Below are 21,048 nucleotides of genomic sequence, written 5' to 3'. Positions count from 1 at the left end.
TCACTCACACAGTACTTAGTATGGATTAACAAGGGTGTAGTTTCAAAAGTAAAAACTGTCATCTCTACAATGCATCCTGCCCAAGCATTTGTGGTTGCACTACTCACAGCCCCTCTTGATCAGAAAACCTACATAAAATTACTGCAAGACAGCAAGAGAAACAGCAAGCACCATCCACTGTGCTGTTGCAAGTAATGTGAGGGGATATGAAGAAGTAATATGGTGGACATCTCTTGGCTGGAAATCTCTTTGGAAGAGGAAAGGGCAAGGATCCTTCCAAAACTCTTCAGCCAAGACTCATCCCAACTAATACTGGACAACTGAACACCTCTGCCTAAAGAGAAGCACTGCTGCTGCACAAACACAAGCAACTAATTTAGGAAGGGGAGTTCTTATTAGGCTCTGTATGCTGTACATGTGAAAGGAAGATCTACCCTAGGGGGCAATTCAGAGCAAGATACTAACGCTGGAGGAGTGAGGACTCGGGCTTGCGCCTAAACCGAGACGCAAGGCATTCAGAATTTTCTCCCTTTTGTAGTTTAACTTAGATCAACACAATCTCTTCTCATCCCTTTCCTCAGTCTCTGCGGTTCCTCTGAACCCCTGAGACATTAGGAACTTTTGCAAGGGAGCTGAATCATGACTATGTAACCTATTGACCAACGTAGCTTAACACGTCTCCTTCAGCACTTCCATTACCATGGCTGAAGCTTTTGTTCTAACTTGCCTCTTCTTGGAGGACACACATCCTACAAAGACCCCAAGACTCCATTCCAGCAGCAAAGCAATCTCCTTTGCAAATCTGCTTACTTCCTTCAACTGACCACTGAACACAGCCCAACCAAGAAAGTGTTATTTCACAATTAGCCAGCTCAATTTTACTTTTTAATAACCACTACTTTTCAGAGATCTAAACTTTGACATTTCCATGGGTCCCCCAAAAGAAAGCAGGATCAAGCATGCTGCAGCTGTTTCTCTGCAGCATTTCTCTCCCTCTAAAAGTGTTCTCAAGTTAATTTTGGCGAGGTTTGAAGAGAGTAGGCTTGTGCGCTGAAAATGTTTTCAATTTGACAGCTCTGTCGCTGTGGGGGAGGGAGAAAGATCAGTGATATCTTTAAGTTATGCAATAAAAAGTTAGTTGTCTTCTTTGAATGCAGATTTCTATTGAAGTTTTAAATAGTCCTCTTCACTAAGGAAAGGATTGAAATGGTGGTTAACATAAGTAAGCTGAAGAAGTAAGCCTTCTACTGTTCCTGTAAATAAAGCTGACCTTCTGGAGTAGTGGCAGAGGCTGCTGACCTTGTTTTTCTCCCTTGCACCAGCAACTGCACATCCTTACATGAGTATCGCATTACCATCCAAACAGCCAGCTTTCACGTACAGCGGTACAGAGTAGTACACGGCTCCAGCATTCGCTGAAAGGAAACTTGCCTGCTTTTAGAAAGACCCAGAGGACTTGAGCTTATGCTGAGCTTTCGCTGACTAAAACTTTCCCAAGGGATGAACAACAGATTCCTGGGATTTAAAAGGAAAAAAGCATCAATGGTTTTGCAACGCATTCCAGAAATCACAGGCCATGAGAAGTCTGATGCTGTAACTACAGAAGCCCGGCTGTGGGAATTACCTTCTTTCATGTAGTCCTATGCCACTATTTCAGAGTTGTAAGGAGAAGGGACAAGTGTGCTTGGAACACTTTAAAGAAAACTACTCACTGATAAGCCTAGAAAGATCACAAGTTTAAACTGGTTCTCTTTAAACTTCTCCTGTCACCCAGTAAATTACCTCCCATTTACAGTAAGGCAACTCCTTCAAGCAGTTTTTCTTCTCCTTCCCAAAGGTTTAAAACATAGAGCTAGTACCCCAGAATGCAATGGGACTCTCTTTGTGGATTTGTGGCAACCCCATCAATGCAATACCAGCACTTGAATCCATCAAATGAATGAGCTTCACCCACACCAGGCTTCAGTGAGGCAGGTATGTTTGTCATGTTTTACAGATCGGGCTTCAACAGAGGCAAGATTATGTGATTTACCAAAATCACAGGTGAAGTTTGTGGATGTGAGGTACTGCCATCTGACTTTCAAGCCCAAGCCTTCCCTCTTTTGCTAGCAATAAATATATGTATATATTTATATGTATTATTTATATGAAGAAAAAAATTACATATATATGTAAAGACCTGACCTTTCTTTCTGTCCTCCTCCTTCCACAGTCCACTGAGATGAACTCTCTTTTTCCTCACTGCTAGAAAAAAACCCAAACAGGTAGCAATGACAACTTCTCCTATTCCAGCAGGGACACTGCAGGTCCAGGGAGGAGTCTGGCCATTTTTCCCTATCACTTTTGCATACCTCCTCTGCCTTTCTAAGGTTATGAAAAGAGAAGCTCAGAAACAGCTGTAGAAGCCTCAGGATCTTAAAGCTCCCTTAGAAGTAGTAAAGAAACCATTGCAGGACCACTGCAGGCAAATAAGTGAGCTAGACTGGCTGCCTGGGACCAGTGCTTCCCATAAATAGGACCCCAAAGGAGCCAGCCAGAGCCTGCACCAGGTAGTAACCCAGTCCAGAGATCAAGAAGGACAACACTCCAACCAGACGCACAGCCTCAGCCCAAACCTTCTGCCTTGGTAAACCACGACAACCCATGACCAGGTCCAAGCATCTCTCACTGTGGTGACCACCTTGGACCTCTACAGTGGTCAACGTTATGAAAGTAACAGGGATATTAACTCACAGACTTGTGGGAAGAAAACATTTTACCCCCTGCTCCAACATTTACTTCAGGCCTGGTAAAGAAAAAGAAAAAAAAAAAAAAAGACATTTGGAGTAGAATAAAATATTTTATTTCATAACTAAAGCGATGTATTTTTAGACTTCAGAAAATGCTATTATTTCTACATGTCAATGTTTCAGAATTTTTCCTATAATAGATACCTATATCAAATTAAGTCATTTCATCTCAAAAGTTTTTATATGGTGCAGTTACTTTTCTTATCTTCTTTTTTTTCTTACTTTCCTTTTCTTTTGGACCTTTATCCTGTAGGCAAATAATATGCTGCATTAACGACATTATAATAAGTGTTGAAAGGTACACATTTTTGTGTTTATTTGTTAAAACACTACGACTGAGTCCTACAGCTATAACCTTTCTTTTTGCTTACTAATCAACACCTTTGATACTTTCTACTTTCAGCATTATTATTCACCCAATTTTCAGTGTCTGTCAGATGACAGAAAAGCACTGAAGAACCTCCAGATGCACCAGAACTCCAATACTAGAAAAATCCATTATTATTTCCAAGTCAGCAATTTATAGCACATTATTTTGTGAATAAATCTAGCAGTACTTTCTATCTGGAAATAATGATACGCAGAACACACAACGTAACTTCCAAGTTGGACCTTGTTGAACAGGGGTTGGACCAGCTGGCCTTCAGAGGTCCTTTGATATTAGAAGTTCAATAATTACAATTTCATCTGAATAAGCAAATAATTGCTGCAGATTTTTTCAGTTTTTCTCAGCATTTTTTTCTTCTTCTTGGAAAAACATTTGGGGAAGGAGAATTTTCCCTTTAAAGTGTCCAGCCTAGTGGCCCTGTAATCACCACCTGTGCTCTAAGTCAAAAACCAGCCAAAGAATTTATGAGTTTCTAGACAGAGTAATGAGAAAGGAAGAATTATAATCTAGAAAGCATCCAAGATATTTTTCATTCATTTGCACCTCTCCAAGGAGCTGTTGAAATGCAGTGTAATAGAGGTGGAATTGCTTACAATATGCCTTACTTGTCTTGCCTCCGTGGGGCTGCTCTGCCAGCGAGTAACTCTTAAGCTGTCCTGATGTGCTTTATGGAGGTTGAGAGGGACTTTAAGAATACTACCCTTGTGTGACAGAAGGAAATAAAGATCCATCCCTTTACACGTATTTAACAGCTTCTAATTCCTTCCAAATGCAGCCCCTTTTATTAACCTCCCAGTCAGTTAATTGGAAAAAGTGCCATCAGCCAGGCTCCTTGAAGGTGCCTGAGAACACGCTGCAGCCTTGCAGCCTCTGCTGGTGTTTGACCCCAAACCCAGGGCCACCAGGACACACAGCACTCATCTGTCCCCACAGGATGATGGGCTTTCTCAGAGGCCACGGCACGGTGCAAGCAGCCAAGGAGACACAGCTCTAGCTGTGACACACATGACCCTCTCACGCTCCATGCCCGCAACCTGACATCTTGCTGTCCACCCCAGTGGGCAGTCTGAAAAGATTAAATTTGCACTTGGCAGGGTGGGAAGGGAGAGACGTGGAACCTTCCTTATGTGAGAGGCACAACAAAGGCATTCAAATAAATGTCCTATTTTATCCTGAGTAAAAAAAAGAAATGTGTATGAGAAAGCATGTATTTTAAAAAAAAATAAAATCAATAAAAACCAAAAGACATATCCTCCTATAGTGTCAGGAATTCAGACAATTGCAGAATGTCTTTGTGAAAGAGAAGTTTAATCTGAATTCTAAGAAGCAAACCTGAAAAAAAGCCCTAAAACTCCAAAAATGGTAATGACAGAAAAAAAACAATTTTGTTGTATGTATTTCAGGTCTATAAATTAATAATCTGAAGTATCATTAGAAGGACAGATGTCTTTTTTTTTTTTTTTTCTAAGATTAGTTTTATTAGTAAAACAGCTCAACGATCACTCATGCTACTTTAATTCTTGGCATGGTCTTCATGGGGTTTCAGCCCATGCCAGCTACAATGCCTGGGCACATTTTGGGGTATAGCACGCACCCAGGCAATTTTCAGTGGGAAGTATGGACAAGACTGCAGCATATTTGGCTTCCTCTGCCCCACAGAGTCCTCTAGCTCTATCTAGCAGACCTTTCCCCCTCCGGTACCTCCTCACACCACAGCCCAGGGCGTACAACACCGTACCTCAGCTTTCTACTATAAAACCATCAGGCTCCAACACGGACCAAAGTGCCTGAAGTCACATGAGAAGAGATCGTCCCCAAAACCAGCACTCAGACACTAATCCTAATGTCTTGGGACCACAGTCACGTCGGGCTCAGGGCCTGGCACTACATAACACAGACATGGTAGTCTGTGCCACTTGGTATTAGGGCCAGAAAACTAGCCACAGAGATACTAGTTCTAATTTAAGTTTAGTTTTAAATAATAAACATTCAGCAGTACAGAGGAAACTTCAGACAAGCCTTCAGTAAAATCTTACTCCGATATGGCTGCAGACTGTATGTTCACCAAATCATGTGGTTAGGATTTCTTCATGCATAAGGGTTATCATCTGCCACATGCATTAAAAAGAAAAAATAAGTACTCCTCCCCCAGTTTATTAACTAATTTCTAACCATAATAAATTTACTGCAGAGTAAAAAATCCTCCACGGAATGCTGTACAGAGCTATCAAGAACCCCATTACAAAATAGTATGACAGAGGCTAAACAAAGGCACATTTCAGAAGAAATTTCCCACAGTTTCCCCAATAGCCATAAAACTACACATCATATAAACATATCACCACAGTCTGAGGTCTTCGCTTTGTCTTCCTCAGTCCACCATCCACAGGGACAAAATTTCAAAGGTTGATCCTAATTATCCCATCTCCTGTCAAGTTTTGCGAAAGATTTCAGAGTATCTAAATGCATAATGAAAGACAGAGACAACTAATACAAGCTGGAGGGGAAAAAAGATAAAGAAATACTCACTGATTGTTAACTGTAAGCAATGTAATCTAATGCTCATCTATTTTTTACTCCCTAGATCTGCAAGTCTGGATATTTAGAAATCAGTTTGTTTAAGACAACAGATTTCTGTTGCAGAAAGTATTTGCAGATGAAGGGAAGAATCAAATTTTAAAGTAGATTTTTTAAAGTACATTTTATTTTACTGTATCAACTTGAAAACAAAAAACTTTCTTAAATACAACATTTAGATTAAAATCTGTTCCTAATGTAGTAACCTAACAAAGAATTTGGTTTATGAACCAAAAGCTGCATTTTTGAAACTCAGTGCATTCAACTGCAACATAATAAATGATTTTTGCTAACATCTGTCAGCCCCATCCACTTGATCTCATTTAGCCAAGTAGTTTTTGTAGCTTTTATTGTTCAATGGTCCAGAAAGTGACTGTGTAAAAACACTGTGTAAAATTACATCTTCTCCTTGCATATGTTCACATTCAAAATAAAACTAATACACTTTACTGGCAGAAAGCAAGTTTCTACCCCTAGCGCTCTTGAAAAAGCAGTTTTATCCTGCTATATCCTTTAAGAATATCACCAATTAATTATGCATATATACAATATAGAAAAAGGATACAATAAATTTCCAGATTTTTGCTGAGAGCGAGCAGGAAATCAACATTATTTTTGTGTGTGCCCATACAACTATTAAGCTCCATAAAAGCAGAAAGATAATAGCAGCCCATACCCATATCCTAAATGTTGAGGTTCTCAAATAACCCAGAGGTCTAGTTTGGAGCTTCTTTCAAAGAAGAATATGTTTGCAAATATCAGATGTAGTTCACAAATAATGTTTGAAGAAAGAAATCCAAATAGGCAAAATCCTGTACTCTGTGAATACTGTTCAAACAGAACCACTTGGAAAATATAGTCTCAGGCTGTAATAGTACTCTAAAAGCATCAGCATTTTTTTCTTAATGGGTTACAAAGTAAAATAAGAGAAAATGCATTTCAAATTCCTGAATTCGCATTTCCTTATGCCAAAGAATACTATTAAATTAATTTTAGGATACTATTAAGTTAATTGTGTGCAGATTTAATAATAAACTTTGTGATGTTCGGCTATACCTAGTACTTGCAGAAGATTGTGTTGCATACCCATTTTTATGCCAGAAACATACATTCAGCGTTTGTTCTATAAATAAAATAAATGAAGGAAAAATAAATATTTACCTAACCAGGACTAATATTTTCCCTGTGTGGGGAAAAAAACCCTGCTGCCAAACCCCCCTGTACTAAAGACAACAATTATACAATAAAATCGGAATAAAACGTAGTCAGCAGCACATAAGCTTTGATGAGATAATACCACATCTCCAAATGTCGTTCTTTTAAATGTATTTGCAAAATGAGCTAGAATTCCAAGTTCTACCACTTTAGCACCTTTGTTATAAGCAAAAAAAAAATACCCCACAACTTTTATTAAGCAAGTTTAACCGAGCTATTTAATATCCAAGAAACAAGGTGGAATTAAAAATACTATCATGCATTAGTTCCCTCCGTTTCTGTTGAGAACCCTTTTTATAATGAGATTACATAAAAACTGTACCTTAGAAACTCAGAATTGCTTTAATCAGTCTCTTTATACCTCTGACAAAGTTGAATTTATCTTTCTTCAACAATGCAGCCCCTTCAAATCAGCCCTTCCAAGCAGATTTCTACTGCCCACACCCTCCAAGTAGGCCTCTAGCAAAAATAGAAAAAACAAAACTTAGTGTTTCTGAGGTAAAAAGGAAAATATGGAAACAGAAATAAAAGACAAGAAGGAAAATGCGGTTTAGGCTTTTATATGCCATAGAACAGCTCGCTGATGTTCTCAGTCCCTCAAAGTGAAAGCCCCACTTGCAGTTCCTTTTGCCAAACACTATATGCTGCATCTGAACCTACATCTGCTCCAGACTCAAAATCAAGATGGCTTGGATTTTTTTAAATGATCCCACCAGCTTTTTTTCATTTCCTGCCTGCCTTCTGCTCTCATGCAATACACTGCCATATACATTTGTATTTTCTCATTTCTCAAATGAAATGTTCAGATTTCAGAGCAATCTACCATTCAGGGAAATTTAATGACAAGTTGCCCAAATAATTTCAAACTTTCTATGCACGGATGATTAAAACATTAAGCTATTTGAACGCAAAGCATACCTATATTATATCACTAATAAAATAGATGTGAAAACTTTATTCTTTGAGAAGAATTAGAAGAATGAAGGATTTAATCAAGGAGTGACTATGTCAAACTGAGAAAATTTTTGTACTTGGTTTGGTTATTTTGCAGACAGGCCACTCTACGTAAATCACTTGAGAAACCAACTTTCCTTTAGAGAAATCCAATAACTCCCTATCAGCAGCACGTAACCAGACCGCTGATACAAGACACTTACTAAGCATGCATAAGCTCACAGCTCCAGAGGCATTAGATGCTCAGTACTTGGGAAACTGCTAATCTACGCAGGGTCAGATCTGTTTAGGACACTGAAGATCACACCATAAACAGTATTTCCGAAGATTTTTGTGCTTGTTTAAAAATGTGATACTTACAGAAGAGAGCTCTGGAGACTTTAACCTTTCGGTGGAGGCTGGGTAACAGCTGAACAGATAAACTTTTGCAAACTCTACCCTTACTTGCTCACAGTGCATGAGGATGAGACAGTTTGCAAATGCACGAATGCATTTGGAGAAAGAGATAAGCCTTGATCCACGTTACAGAATTCCACCTCCTATATTAAATATTATGTTATTATATGTTTCTGTTATTATTATATTGTGTCAAATTCTGACATTCTAATAACTTCCAATTTTTGAATTCTTGTCCCAGACCTGAATTTCAATGCACAGTTGATCGCAACTAAGTAAAAAACTCACTTTGAGCTTTCATTTGAGTTTCAGCCAGAGGTATCGGGTCTTAAATGATAAAAAATTCATTTTGTTATCAATGTCCAAGCAGTCACAGTATGAAATCCAGAAGAAAGCATCAACTTTGTTAACCTTACTGTGACCAGATTTCTTCTACTGAGTAGTGAGAGTAGAGAAGGGCAGTACAAGTACTGATACAGAACTGCTAGCATTTCCTACCATTAGACATATTCCCAGTCTTAGGACTGATTGTGCCATCTGATTTTCATAATTATTAAGGAAATATACTCCTAAAGAATTCCACATCATCCAAATTTTCTTTGCCTAACATCCACAATTAATCAGAATTTTTCAGGCATTTGTTTCCTGTTCTTTCTTCCTTTCAAAAAAAAATACAGTAAGCATCTGAGAGAAAGAAAACATATAAAACATTAAAAATTTAAAAATTGGGAAGCCAGAAAAAAGAGGTTTCTTAGAAAGAAAAAAAACCCAGCAAAACCCTACAAGCATTAACTCTTTTCAGTGCATGCTCTGCTGCTTCTACCAAGCTTCTTACACTTCCGTGCATGTCCCAGTAAAATCTACAACAGAACTGGCAGCATTTCATTCTTTTGCTGCAGCAGCTTTTTTTTGGAAACGAAAGATTGAAACATTTTAGTTATTTTGTTTGCATTTTGTGAAAATTAAATGCTTCATTTTAATAAATACAATGTTTGGAATTCATTACTGATTCCTTTTAGGTTTCAATATTATGAAATATTTGAATTCTTTCATGGAGCATTCTGTCAAAACAAGGTCCTGAAGAGACAAGCCAACAAGAAGGAGGGCACATTTTCATCAGAATTTTCAAAGTCCCCTTTTTTTCCAAAGAAAATAGGTGTTTGGAATTAGCAAAATAGCCTAGGAAGACCAATCATGTTTACAGAACTGAAAACTCAATCTTAGTCAAGTTTTCACAGTAAAGATGGATTTACAGTACACAACCTTACTAACAGCTGTGGAGGATTCCTCATCATTGGGTGCCTGCACATCGGTTCTGAACGTCTTTCTGAAGAGCCGCAGCAGCAGAAATGGAAGTTATTGACTTGAGGCAGGAATCAAAATTATCTGTTTGCCTTACGCAAAAAAATTGGCTCATTTAGTCTTAACAATGAAGGATGACGGCGTAAATATTTCCTTGTTTTTACAGATAATGAGTCACACATCAGGAGAAGAAATACATAAAAACTGCTGAAGATCGTAGCAGTAGTTTTTAACTGTGGTGCATAGATCTACAGGCCAATCTGAAGTGGCCCACAAAAGCAAGCCCTGGAAGGGTTGGTTCAAATAACATTTGCATATCCTTAGAAGTCCAAAATAAAAAATATTTGAAAGCCACTGATTACAACTGCAGTAACAGGTACCATATTTCTCCATGAGACTATGTAACACACAGGTTTTTGTAGTTCAGAGATCTGGCATGCAGCACCAGGTTCAACAAGTCTGTTCCCATGTTCTACCCATGCCATGGCCAGTCATTTGTCTCAAAAAAAGCTGCCTGCCTGGTTCCCCTAGGGGTGACAACCGCATTTTCATTAGAATGTATAAATATACTTCTCAGGGGTTTTTTTTTCTGTTTTTTTTTTTTTTCCTCCCAGAAGAAAAAGCTGCCTTTGAACAACATAGCTGTACAGACAATGTCTTAGCATGGGAACAGGTTGCCCAGAGAGGTTGTGCAGTCACTGGATAGAGCTCTGAACAACCTGGTCTCATTTGAGACCATTGCTTTGAGCAGGAAGTTGGACTAGGGACCTGCTGAAGTCCCTTCCAACCTGAGGTACCCCATGATGCTACAAAAAGGCATCACAGATATTTGGCTAGCTTTCATTTCGGTCCTTTCACTCCATTCAGGTCTCCCTAGAATGTTTTGCTCTTTACTTCTTTTACTAATAATGTTTTCCAAGGCTTTAGAGCATATTCACCTCACACTTGCATATGTTTCTATATAAACATAAGGATTTCTAAAAAAATAATTGTATTTTAAAGGATGGGACAGAAAACCTCATGGAAGTTCTTGGTTCCAGGAAGTCTTCAGAAAAGTCAAGTTGTCGAGAGTCCTGCAGAAGAAATCTCCGCAGCTGGTAAAATCTTGCTGCAGAGAAATCTAGAGGCTCATTGGGTCTCATCCCCATGATTACATCCATGTCACTTTTCAGAAGAACAGGCTAAAACTTCCACCAAAAAATTGCTGCGAAATTTGTTTGCAAATTGACTGGAAAAGTTCAATGGAAATTAAAATGGAATAGAAGGCTTCTATGCATTTACTCTCCCTGCGTTTTCCTAACGTTTCAATTTTCAGACTGAAAGAGCAAATTCTTAGTTATTACAGAATTTGATGCTGCTAAGGAAGGAACACCTAAAATGGAAATACAGCATCAGAACCAGGCAACTACATAAACACTTAACAGAAATCCTTGTACTTTAACCACGTCACCCTGCATTTAGGGGACAAAAGATTCAAGAAGCTATTCTGTTTGCCATCTATTAGAGAATGAATACAGCCTTCTCATAATGTTGGTGATTTGCCAAATATCCCTGTGAAGCACAAAAACCTGCTGTCCAGTTTGCATGCCCTTAAGTGCTGCAGCCCTGTGAAATAAGGCAAGAGCTGCATTTTGCAGTGTTCTGGTCCTGATTTCAAAGCTGTCTCAGAAGTCTAAATTTTTTTGTGTTTCTTGTCTACATAAGCTTTATTTGCTTTCTCCTTGTAGATGCCACCTAAATGTATCATTTCATTTTGAGGCAGCTTGTGGGTCTGCATTTCTCCACATGACAATATACCCATATATTTCCCACTCTCCTTATTTTGACTCAGCGGTCAAGCAGCTTACTGAACTCATGCCTGTCAACCGGTTCTGATGTGTAATATTCAGCCTCAATCACTCATTTCTTGTATTTCTGTCCAAATTTCTCTCTGATGCACTGTAAGCAACTCTAGTTACTTTACATCTCTGAACATCAACTGCACAGCCCTACCAACCTGCTCTCTCGCTTGCTCTCATTTTGTGTTTTAAACCTGCTGCTGAAGCACAGTCTCGATCGCTGTTGCAGCCTTGCTTCTTTTGGATTGCTATGCAGTAATACTTCACTCCACTGGTTGTTAAAACAGGTCATGCTTCACAGCATGGACTACGTCTCACCTACTTCCTGCAGTATCCTGTTTCTTGTTTTACTTGGTACAGACACATATTTTTTCTATTTCTGCATTATTTTTCATCTTTTTTTTTTTTTCTTTAAACGTGAACATCGGCAGTAATGGAAGCATTGGACTGGCAGTTCCGAGAGAGCAAAAGCAATGACCAAGTACCATCTTCCTTCTGCTGCTCCTCTCCAGCACCTTGTGGTTGCCCTGAACAGCTGCCCTGCGGGGGCAGATGAAGGGCCGGCAGCTCCAGTTCTGCCTCCCACCACTCCCACGGCTGAAGCAGCCCATAAGGACTCAAGGGGCAGAGAAGTATTCTTCTGCTGAGGAAGGGCTCATCAGGGCTGGATTAAGACAAGAAACACCTTGGCTACAAACTGCCAAATTGCCCTAGTGTGACAGTGGCATTCAGCAACAGCTCACTAGGCCAGGATTAGAAAATTAAGCCCCCTGTGACTGGCAAGGCAGCAGTCAGAGATCACACCCCACATTCCCTCACCAATTCCAAAAGCTATACAACCCTCTCTTCTTCCTTTCACTATTTTGCACAGACAAAAAGAAAACCAAAGCCCTTCTCTCTATCCCCTACATCATTAAAAAATTGTCTCCTCCACACCAGCAAACTGAAGGGATTCAGGCAGTGACAAAAACCTTGCTAAACATCTCTCTCTCCCCAGCCCACCGGAAATATATTAAATCCCTGTAAGCCTCCTCCTAGGACACTGGAAGTTGCTAACTGGCATTTTGACATTGCAAGGTGCTGCAATTTGCAGCTTTTTCTTTAGCTGATTGTGACATCTTTGCTGCCCTACCCTCACTCTTTCAAACACAGGACGAGCCCCCAAGACCTCCTTTCACAAACAACAGTATTTTCCCATCAGAGGCCGAACGTTGTTGCAGATCTGTAGCAGGAGCCCTGATGTTCACAGCAGTCCCTCTCACGACGGAAGTTTCAGCTTACGTCTAAGCCTGCACTCCAGATTTAATTGGAGGTAGCTGGTAGCACTTGAACTGGAAACTTGCCCACTTTGGTGGCAACCAGAGAAGGGGCAAGGACACACGTGGGTCTGTCAATTGATGCTCGCCCTACAAGCAGCTACGCGGCAGGGAGCTTGGGGAGGGGAGGTGGCGAGGGGAGAACAACCACCACGTACAAACAAAAGGTGCATGCTGACAATCTCTACTAACGAAGCCTCCACAGAGCCTGTGCTCTGAGTCACCCAGCTCAGCGGCGAGCTGAGAGAAAGCTCATGAATCAAACCACCCCGCTGTAAGAAGGGAAGTGGCGCAGACAGGGGGAGGGGAGGAGAGCAAGGCATGGCTTGCAGCAGACCTGCAGCCCCTGCCTCAGCACTGCCCCTTGCTCCTGCCTCCTGGGCAGCCCCTGCCCGCGGGTACGCTCACCTGGCCCCACGCCACCCATCCAGCGGCCCTGGGGGAAAACCACGTCAGGGCGGCAGAGCGGGTGCAGGAGGGCCTCGCCACTGCACGGCCCTCCCGCCTCCACAGGACGCGTCCCCTCGTGGTTACGCCGGCACGGGCACGCTGCGCTCGAGGAGCGCTCTTACCCCAGGGCAGCGCGCAGCTTTGGGGAGCAGTGGAGTGGGGAGGCGAGTGTCTGGGGATGCGCCCAGCGCCAGAAGAGGGCTGTGACAATGGGGGCCAAGCCACTGCCACCATTTCGTTCATTAGGTGCACACGTGTAAGTAAGATCGGAGCAGAAGCAACCAGCTATGGAGAGTGGGCCCTACAAACCATTTTTGCAACTTCGCCAATGTGCAAAACGCCAAATAGCATAAGTATATACATCTTAACCGATTTACCATGGCAGCTCTGCACAGGCTCAGAGACTCCCTTCCTCTCCAGTCAGCCGAAGACTCATGGAGAGGACAGTGTGTTACTGCCGAGGAACTGGCTTCAGTTCTTTTGCAGAATCAAATATAAGTCTAGATTTAAAAGCATGTCAGAGAAAAGAAAACATCCTCCTCCATAATATGTTCACCAAGCAGCAAGCCATATGTATCTGACCATAACCAAACGAGGTTTTTTTCACAACTACAACTATAATCTGCTTTTCTGTTGGTCAAGTTCTCAACTTGTACACTCCAGTGGCTGGGCAGTGAGGGGTATGATGTGGCAATACCAGGGGCTAGAGCAATTATACACCCCTTCACACATCCATTGTCCTTGGTTGTTGCAGAGTAGGCCAGGAAGAAAAGCCAAGAGCCTCCAACAAAGGTTGCAGGTTTGTTAAGCTGGCAAGAGCAAAGGCCTCTGTTTCAGAGCCCAACTACTTAGGTGCTCCTTGAGGGAGAAAAACAGATAAAGCTGACAGGAGATGCATTCAAAGCCCACATGCCCTGCAGAACTGGTGTATAGTGCAGAGTAAACTGGCTCTCAATAAGGATTGCAGTTGGGTTTTTCTTTTGTTTTTCTTTCATTTTTTTCTTTTTTTTACTTTTTCCCCTGAGAAAGAGGAAAAGCAGGCCATCTTGCTGACTAGTACAGAGGGGCTGGCTATACAAACTCCACAGTGAAGCACAGCATGGCCATCAAAATGATGTGCCTTGGGATCAGGAGAAGCACCATGAGCTCGGGGCTACTGTTTCTAGACAAGGGCCTCAAAGCCCAGTAAACACTACCCTCTGTTAGGGGAATTGTTGGGAATGAACAGGAACTCTCCTGTGTGAATGCAGTGCTTTGTTTAATACTCACCTGGAGGATGAGTGGGTTTTGTGACAACAAAAGCAAGCATAAAAACCTTTTCCTAGGGATGCTCGTTTGATAGATACTAGTTTACTACCACTTTCAGGAGAGACAAGCAAGAAGAAGACAGGCTGGAATGGAAAAAACTCTTCTCTGCAAGCATTTGAGAGTTGTTAAGACAGTGCCAGAAGACAACCGTGTGCATCTGAGATCAAAGGGCTCCAGTGATTTAAAAGAGCCTCTCTCAGGGGGGAGAGGAGTTATAGTTGCTCAAGGAAAAGGAACAAAGACGACAGGGCATGTAAGCCTGCTTAGGTTATCTTCATAGAACAGCAGAGCCTCAGGAACAGCTACTCACATATACTTTTTGTCTTAAAATGTCTGGTCTCAGTGCATCATTTCAAGTATTAAAATAAATGATACCATGCAGCCATCACTTGAAGCTCAATTTATTCTGCAGACCGACATCGCTTCTCTCTGCCTGGTCCTGAGCTCACTAGAAGATGGTCGGCTTTGTTATTCTAATGTCAAGCAAAAACACATATGCCCTGCCACTCAGACAGGTCTATTAACTAGAGCTCAGTGGCTCACTAAACTGCCACTACACTGCTTTTGAGCAGAACAAGCTCATGTCTGCCCCTAAGATACTGCAGGACAGATGGGTCCTCTTCACTGTGGGCCCCATTATGCATAGGAAGAACTGCAGGTATCTGAAATTAGCTGGACCTGATTGATCAACAAAGTTATCTATAGGGTGGATCTATGTTTACAGGCCAGGGTAAATGAACATTAGGGAAATTTAGGGTAGAGGGAAGTAAAAGGCATATAAACCTTAAGCCTGACAAAGATGCCATTCAAAGAGAGCAAAACTAACTATAACTGAAATTGGTAAAGAATTTCCATATGTAGAGAGTTCTTCAAGAGATTAAAACTGTTTCTTACAAGTTTAACTGTGACAGTTTGCCCAAGTTTTGACACTTGGAGACAGAGGAAATATAATTGAGCTGCACCAACTTAATAAGGAAATTAAGAATTTGGAAAGCAAAGGTAGTCAGTGCCATCATCCTGGGCTCAAAATCCTTATCAGCTTGAAGCTAATTTTGCTATTCCTCCTACAGAGTCACAATTTTCACTTTCAAAATTCAGGCTCTATACCTGTTTCTGCACTGAAGCTTTGAAACAGAAACCTGTAATCTCGAGGGCTGGAGAGGGCCTGCAGCTTTCACTCAAGCCTGTTAGCAGCCACCACGTTTTGTCAGCTTTGGAGCAGAAAAAGCTGAGAGGGGAAACCAAAGCAGAAACTGTCCAAATGTGCTTTCAGAAGCTTACTGGGAGCTTGCTTGCTTGTTGCAAACTGAAAGTGAAACTGCGAATCAGGGGGAACGGGATGATCCGCTGAATTGCTGCCACTAGTTTCCTTTGAGTTTTTAGTTACCATGTATTTGGTAATTTCATATCAGTAGTTCTTTAATAAACTGACATTCCAGCACTACAACAACAGCAAGGCACCCTGCAGACCACAGCTTTTTCTGTACAGGAGAAATAACCAACACAGCCATAGCAAAATAACTTTCCGGCTTTTATTCTGGTACCACTGTTAGCAGGCTTGAAGTGGGTATTTTTTCCTCCTTCCTGTGCACAGAACAGTTAAAAGACGGGTAGGGAAAGTGTGTCCCCGCTGCAGCCGGGCTACGATGGGCCAGGTTTCCTCCGCCACCACCAGCGGTGTACAAGAAGAAGCACCCAACTGGGGAAGTTGTGCTGGTTAAAAAGGAAATGCTACGCACAGTAGTTTTAGCTCTGAACACCAGAGGCTTGCCAATACATTGGCCTCACGTTGCTGGCATTCAAGCAGTTAAACACAACTGTGAACTCTGGAAGCTTTCCCACTCCTTGCTGCAGTTTCTCCCCAGTACACTGGTAACTGGTAAACAGATGGTACAACAGATACGGTGTCAGCTCCCTCCTTGTTGGAAATGCAGCTATCCAACATTTAGTCAACCTGCCTACAGTGAGAAGTGACTGAATTAGAAGTAAAAACATGCTTGCATTTCCCTTTTGCTTTTAACTTCTGCACATACGCAGCCTGTGCCTTTTGCATCTCTAACAGAGTCCAAAATTCTTTTTTTTCAAAGGAGTCTTCTCTCTGTAACTTTCCCATCCTAGCTGTTGAGGCAAAAGGTGGTAAAAACTCCCCCTATTTCAGTCTCGTACAACCAGTCTAGGATAAACAGTCATTCAGACTGGCAGCATTTTCCTCCACAAAACTGCATCCAAGGAATAATACAGGCACTGCAAATAGTGTCATGAACTCCAACACTCACAAACCAGCAAGACTGCCAGAAGCATCTGGCAACACGGTTTTGAGGAAAAGTTTTCAGTTTGTTTCTAGTTGAGCTTCCTCCATGCTTCACTGCCATTTCTGACTTACCTCTAGCCCTTTGCAGGAGCTTCACCAAACTGAGCACCAAATTCTGCTCCTTGAGAAACACCTCTTGCACCCTCCACCAACTCCTTCACTCTCTCCCATGACTCCCCCCTTCATATTCCCCAAGCTGTATCCACTTTCATCAGCCTCCCACCGTCTTTCTGTCCTCTCATAACGAGGCTCATTTCTCTTCCCTCCATGTAAGGCTTTATATTCATTAGTACCTCACTTCCCTCGCTGCCCACTTCCCCCGAAGCTCTGTCCCGGAGCCAAACAAAATTCACATCTTGTTCTGAATTCTGCACTTCTAGCAGAGCATACATTTTCTCTTGCAAATGTCTTATATCAAGAAGTAACTATAATTCGGGACAACTTGCCAAGCAAATCTCCCTTTTCTTTACATACAAAGCCATTTAAAAGTCACTCGACGTGGATAAAAAGCACAATGTTTGAAACAGGCTTGGTTATTTTTGCCAGCAAAGGATACAGCAAGGTTTGGGGATTTTTATGTGTGCGTTTTTAGTTCCAGGCTGAGTCAATATATTATGGAAAACAGACCTGCTTCCAGTTACCTAGAGACTGCTTAGCCATGGGGTTCAAGTGACACTGTAAAACCACTCCACAGGAATGCCACTCAATTGCTCAATTCAGCAATCTCTGCTGGTGGGTTTTCCCCTCCGTTATAAATTTCACTTGCTTATTCATTATTCCCTATACTGCATGAGAGAAAGAAAAGAAAAAGGAAGAAGCTTTATTAATTGATAAAAGTTTAGACCTTTATTAAGGCAGAGATTTGAACATACAATTAAGTCAGGAAAGTCAAAATTATGTTTTTTCTGCTTTCATTCCCTTCTCCATTATTTCCCCATCATAAATGTATGCTCTCTCTCGTAAACTCTGCCATCAAGCACGCACAGACCAAAAGCTTTGTTACTTCCAAAATGTCATTCCAATGCTAACTTCGACAGCTCAGCCTCATCTTCTCCTGTGATATAGCAAAGTATTTATCACTATTTTCATATGAGTGAACTTCGCCTCCCCAAAGGGTAATGTTGTTCTTCTCTGCTTGGATGCCTAAAGCTTGGCTCCTTTTCCAGAGAGGCCAAATGCCTGTAAACCCCCTCCCTGCTCAGGGAGCTGCACCTCTGCTAAGTAAACAACATTCATGTGAGAACCTAAACACAAGTCCAAGCACCTATCTTTAGTCACCCAAGCCTGGAAATGTCGGTCAGAGTCAACAGGCCCCGTTTGCACCATGCATCACTCGACAGAGCAAGGTTAGGACAGAGAAGCTCCCGATTCTTAATTTAATTCTCCCGACTAACCCAACTGGGAATCTTAATTACAGTAATATACTCACCAAACATATTGTATTCATTTTTTTAAATTACTTTAGAAATGGCATCGCCAGACAGGAGAACAAAAACAATCCTGCACAAAAATAGATTAAGGCCCCACAACCTGGCATTAAAAGGAGTCCTCGGAGCCCACCATATTTGGATCCCAGGACTGCTGTGAGTTTCCTTAGCCCCAGAGGTGCCGCAGAGCCCCAGCAGCAGGCAGCTAGCAACACCACGATGCCAAACCTACTCACTTTCTCAGATTTTTCTCAGCTAGCTCTTCTACCTGTATTCTGATGACCAAGTATTTGAGCATGAATTATCATCATGGATATATGATTTTATGCCCTCAGTCCCCATTCCCCTCCTGCCCACAGGTCCCTTGTTCATCCACTCCAACAAGGGAAGAGCGTATTGCTAGAGCTGACACTCCATTTGGGCTATCCTTCATAATCCCCTTTTTGGTGTGATAGGAGGGACATCTTTTAAGGTTCTTTAGTTCCTTCCCTTCTCCCAACAGATACAGACCAGGAAAAAAACAATATGTAAGCTAGCAAAAACTCTTTGAAACGAGCCCGATCACAGCAGAGGCAGGGCTGCTCTCTTAAGCTTATGCCCCTCTGCACACAGCCTGGTGACAGTCCACAGCCAGAAGCAGTTCACTTAAATGGCAGCCATCAGACAGTCCTCCAGGTAAGGATGCACCAATCATAAAACAGACACCCACATTTGCTAGCAAAAATGTAGCAGATCTAAAGTTAAGCCTAGCTTTGCTTTTTCAGTTTGACTTGGCAGCTCCCATTTTGTCCAGGACCTGTCCTTTGGGGACACCAGCTTCCTCCTTCTCTTGTAACTGCAAAGGACAACCTGAGCAGAGAGCAGAGAAATGTTTAGAAAATCTTTGCATAAAACCCCTTCTAGCCAGAAGCTCTCTGGAGAGTCCAGAAGGACAGACAGTTTGAACGATATCAGTTTGCCAGGTCTGACGAGGCAACGCAACCGCTTGGACGTGACTGTGTTTGTTTGTCTCACTGGTAGCACAGTCCCAGATCGTGCTGTCACATGCCTCTGAGCACTTCAGGCCAGGGAATGTCTCTCCAGATTGTTGGTAAATTCTTATCTGTATTACAGTTGCAGAGGTGACGCTTGCAGGCATATCCCTGAGCAAATCTGAGCCAGGCAGTAACCCTGGTAATTTGGAGGGGGATGGGGAGAACAGCAGCAGCCAGCTGGGAGCTGATCAAGATGCCTCACACACAACCCTTTGCCTTCTACAGCTGCTAGGGCTCAAGCTAGGACCTGTAGTCAGCAAGACAGGCTACGAATACACAGAAGAAACGTGGTCACTGCCTGAAAATGCTGCTTGCATCCTTGATGTTACAAAATAAATTAATATTTCTTTTAACTCTCTTCCTGTGACTGCACTACTCACCACTGCTCAGTGGGACTTGATTTGTACTTAGAGCTAGCTGAAATACATGACGAAAAAGCACGCAAGAAAAACACGCCCTTTGTGTTCATTTCAAAGTTTGCCAACCAGTTGTCATACTGGCCTTTATTCACATCATCCCAACAGGCTGCTGTGTGTTTCACCAATATGGAGATCCATCTCTCTGATTATTGGGGTGCAATGATGCCAGCTGAGCGTGCTTGCCACAAACACGGGGTAAAACCCTCATAAACCTCAGCATAAACCTCAGCAAAAGATGCTTAAACAAATATGTCTCACCTCGGGCTTGCCCCAAGCTACCAGATCAGTTGACTCTTTCCGCAACTTGGCTAATGAATAATAACTCTTCCAGGTGTGGTAACTCAGTGATACACCTGAACCCAGCTGGGACTGGGGTGAAATATTTCAGCCTTTTCACAATAAGCATTAGTCTTTACCACATGGCTAGTCTACATTTACTTTTTCTCCTCTTAACTAGTTTTGCTTTCCCCTGCCTACTCAGTGCTCCTCGGCCTCTAAAGATCTGAAGAGTGGAAGACACCACTAAGAAACCTACAAATCCTGTCTTCATTTAGTAGTGAAGACAAAGTTTATAAAAATAAGTGGAGAATACAGCCAGACTTGGCTTACCCCCACCCACCACCCCGTTTTCATAAGCAGCTAAAATTAGCCAAAACCTTCAGTTTCAGGGGAAAGCAGAGAGGGGGGCGAATATGGAACCACTCCCATTTCAGGTCACATCTAATGAAAATGTTTGGCCAGAAAGAATAGGAAAAATGTTTTAAACAATGTAAGGTTTTATTTCAACATTTTCTAACCATAATCATTCATTTCAGAAATGCTGAAATGTTTTATTTCCACATTATTACACATGTCAGTGTTTTGCTATAACACAGAATTTTTTAACTGACTCAAGTTTAAAATGAGGAAAAGAATCTAAAAATATTATATAGACTGAAAACCAAATGTTTCACTTACGGTTATGCAAAACATTAGAATTCCCACTGCGCCATTTTTTTCATTCGACAACTAATCCACAAGATCCCAGATTTCACTCCAGCAATGCTGGATGTGGGAACATTATAATTTATGCACCCATTCAATTTTCTGAAGTTCCAAACGGAAACAGACTCAAAGGGTCTGGTTGCCTTCTCGCCCTCGCGTAGTGTCACCTCACCTTGAACAAAGCCAGCAGAACAACAAGTAGTGGGGTCTCTACCAATTCACCCTAGGTGAAAGCTCACAAACCTGTTTCACTCTTATTGGTGTTGATGTTTGCACCACACAGTAAAGTGCTCTCAAATCCAAGCACAAAGTGTTTCGGAGCATGGCTTGCTTCATATGT

This window comes from Phalacrocorax carbo, chromosome 3 (assembly GCF_963921805.1).
Source record: "Phalacrocorax carbo chromosome 3, bPhaCar2.1, whole genome shotgun sequence".
NCBI classification, from domain to species: domain Eukaryota; kingdom Metazoa; phylum Chordata; class Aves; order Suliformes; family Phalacrocoracidae; genus Phalacrocorax; species Phalacrocorax carbo.
This window is presented reverse-complemented; position numbering follows the sequence as displayed.